At 42.7% G+C, this 3,679-nt stretch overlaps 1 pseudogene; it reads right to left on the bottom strand.

Moving 5' to 3' along the window:
• Positions 1-610: 610 nt before the first annotated feature.
• LOC124234414 (ankyrin repeat domain-containing protein 40-like) lies at positions 611-1,634 on the bottom strand (annotated as a pseudogene).
• Positions 1,635-3,679: the final 2,045 nt, after the last annotated feature.

The raw sequence follows: 3,679 nt of genomic DNA, 5'->3' as shown, positions 1-3,679 counted from the left end.
ACAAGCAGTCATGAGTATTGACAAGGGGAAAAGTGGAAGATGGAAAGCTTTTTCGGTTTACAGCATATTTGAAATTAGGTAACTATACTCTTAAATATGTTAACTCAAGCAACACTCATATCTACATTCTGTGAAATTTAACAGCGACAAGTCACACTAAAATCCCCTTGTCCAGTACCGGTGCTTTCCCTAGTTCTTTTCTCTAGTTAGGTCACGTTTCAGCAGAGTTGAGAGAATGCAACACCAAGAAAAGTGCATCCGCATCTTGACGTTCGGGTGCACTGTCAACAGCACTATCTAGAAACAACCTCCACTCTGTCTCAGCTCCAGCTGGGACAACTCTCTTTCATTCTGCAAGTAAAAGACACTGCATATAGAACCACTGGCTTCTGCCTCTCCAGACCGATTCTCAGCTGTCCATAGCTTCGAGCAATAGTTTCCCCATGCATGAAGAGGTTTGGACGTGTGCCACATGCTTCTTGGAGGCCAAGGGCTTCCCAGTTTGGCAGGGGCTGTGCTGGGCATCCAAGGCATTTATATCAGTAGCTAGTCCTTGGCCCAGAGGTGACACACACTGTCACAATACTCACTGCTAAAAGTCGCTGCAGGATTAATGAGTGAGTTTTGAAGCTCTTTTGTTGTAGCAAGAGTTTTCAGTCAGTGTAGATGCAGCATTTCTGAACAGAAAATTATTTTCACTTACCATTAGAACCTGTCCCGTGGGAAATCTTGGAGTTGAGAGACATCTTCGTCCTTTCTTATCAGCGTATGGGATAAATTCCTGCTATTTTTCACTTGATCTGGATTAACACTCAGCTCCAAGCAACTCATTCCAAGCAGTTCTTGGAGGGTGAACTCCAGTCAGTCCTGTTCAATATCAATGAAATCACTTTCTCTAGTAGATGGGTTCTGAATCCTCACCTGCAGTACCAGCTTTTGCTTATTAAGTGGAAATGCTCTAGTGAAGACAAATGGATAGAACGCTGACAATGCTCCTTTACACATCCCATTTTGAGGCTCCAGAGACACTGGTGCTTGCCAGGACAGAAGAGAACAGTGACTGACTCTCATTCGCTGGTGGCTGACAAACAGGACCTAGTTTTATGCTTTCTGATGTTCTGAGCATGGCAGAGAGGAGTGGCATCCCAGTTAGGAACAAGTGCCAAGAGGTGTGGTCTCATGGAAAGGCTCCTAGCAGGGGCAAGTTCCCCAGGGGGCAGTGATGGAGGTGAGCCCTCTACAGGGGTGATGCACAAGGTTTGGAGAGGCCTCCATTCTGCAACTGGGCTATATTCTCTGCTGTGGGGTGATAGACAAAAGGAAAGAATGGTTTGGCAAAATAGTTGGGAACAAAGGGCCGGTCTCACTCCTTCTTCAGCTAGGGTAGGTGTTTGTCTTCACATCATCCTCTTCCACTCCTATAATCTCCTTGATTCCTCTCCTTGATGTTAATTAGATTGGCATTTCTCCTGTTGTGGTAATAATCTCTTTGTCAGATCCTAATTTGGACAATTGACCCCCTGGCTATGATTGTGTTTACCTGACCAGTATAAACAGATCCAGCTGTTGACCTCATTTGGGGAATTCACATTCACTTCACTCTCCACTAGTATCTGCTCCTCTCGAGTGTCCCCCTAGGTTGCAACCACCCACCACTCCCCTGCTACTCTTGGTCCTCAGGCCCAAGCCTCCTCCAGTCCTGCAAAAATTAATTCAAATTTTGTATAGTGGCATACCCTCCCTACGTTATAATGCATAATTCCATAAAAAGAGTTTATATTTTTGCTGTCAAAAGTATTTCTATTCTCTATCATAAATTCAAAAGTGATATTTTTCTTTTATAAAAAAGAAGAAAAGTTTTTAAGGTAGTAAATACTCTGTTAAACCCAGGTGTTTCACCATGACGACAAGCATGGGCTGCCCAAAGGCTGTCCCCGACAATGACAGCCTAGACGTGACTCTTTCTATAGACTGCATCATGCCAACTTGTGCTGTATACATTGAGGTTTTGGGATGTGACAAATGAGACCTCACTAGAGCCAATTATCATTTTATTGTAGCAAAACCAAAACAAAACTGTTCCTCAGGGGATTAACATAGCTTACACTTTCTCGGTAATAATAACAAATATTTATTCCTACAGCTAAGACTCCTAGAAAAGTACATTACATTTAATACAATTTATGTTCTCAAAAGCATCCTAGGAATTACATAGAATCTTTAACATCAATTTTTATTTTAAGAAAATAATTCCAGGACATGTTAAGTAACTCATTCCAGGTTAAACAGCTTGCAAGCAAAGAGACTGAGCACCAAATATCTACTCTTGGTAAATATTCTGTTTATGTACTTCTTGCTTTACCTCTGTGATAAACATGGGGTGCCATTGCTAAAAGCCACAGACCCTTAAGGATTCATTGTTTAGGGACAGATTCCATGAACTCTCCTAGATAACATGGATAGGGCTGACAAGTATTCCTTTGCTAATTTGTTAAGCAGTAGAGTGAATGAGGAAGAAAAGAAATGTCAGATGAGTAACAGCAATACTATTCTTTCTATGGGAGGGATTAGATGTGTTTCCCTTGCAAATACAAGAAAAAAAGTATTCTCTCCTCATGGAAAAAAAGGTATTAGGAAGAAAAGTTTCAAGCTTTCACTTTATAGTAAGGAATTGTTCAGACTGTTATGCATTGCATTGTGTTCCCTCAAATTCATATGTTGTAGTCCTAACCCCTAATACTTCAGAATGTGACCAAATTTGGAGATGGGTTTGTTATAGAGGTAACTAAATTAAAATAATGTCATCAAGATGGTCCCATTCCAGGATGTCTGGTGTCCGTATAAAAAAGGAATTTAGGGGCTGGCCCCATGGCATAGTGGTTAAGTTTGCCTGCTCTGCTTTGGCAGCCTGGGGTTTGCAGATTCGGATCCCGGGTGCAGACCTAGAACCACTTGCTAAGCCATGACGTGGTGGCATCCCACATAAAGCAGAGGAGGACTGGCACAGATGTCAGATCAGCGACCATCTTCCTCAAGGAAAAAGGGGAAGATTGGCAACAGAGGTTAGCTCAAGGCCAATCTTCCTCACACACACAGAAAATGAATGAATAGAAAGGAAATTTAGACATAGAGCCATGCACAGTGAGAAGATGATGTGAAGGGGCACAGGGAGAAGACAGCCATCTACAAGCCAGAGAGAGAAACCACAAACAGAACCCTTCATTACAGCACTCAGAAAGATCCAACCCTGCTCACATCTTGATTTTGGACTTTTAGCCTTCAGAACCAGGAGAAAATAAACTGCCATTATTTAAGTCACCCAGTCTCTGATACTTTGTCAGGTAGCCCTAGCTGACTAATACAAAGACATTCTAAACAAATGAATGGGGAAAAAAGGAAGAGGCAGTCAGAATGGTGCAAATCAACTCAGGTGCAGGAGATGAGCCCCAGGACAAGGGCACTAAGCGAGGTGGGTGAGGGATTAAGAATGTTCAGGACCTCGGTGGGCACAGGATGATGGGGCCTGGACAGTTCCAAGGATTGAAATATGGACAAACAGTCTTAGGAAAGTGACATTCAGAGAACTTGTAGATAAGTGACCCATGGTTTGTGACATTGAAAAATGAGACAGTGCCTGCTTCATAGTCTAGGAAAACCCCAACACGATGGGGAGGAACAG

Source organism: Equus quagga, unplaced genomic scaffold, assembly GCF_021613505.1.
Source record: "Equus quagga isolate Etosha38 unplaced genomic scaffold, UCLA_HA_Equagga_1.0 73647_RagTag, whole genome shotgun sequence".
Lineage (NCBI taxonomy): Eukaryota > Metazoa > Chordata > Mammalia > Perissodactyla > Equidae > Equus > Equus quagga.
Note: the sequence above shows the minus strand (reverse complement) of the source record. Positions and strands in the feature narration are given on the sequence as shown.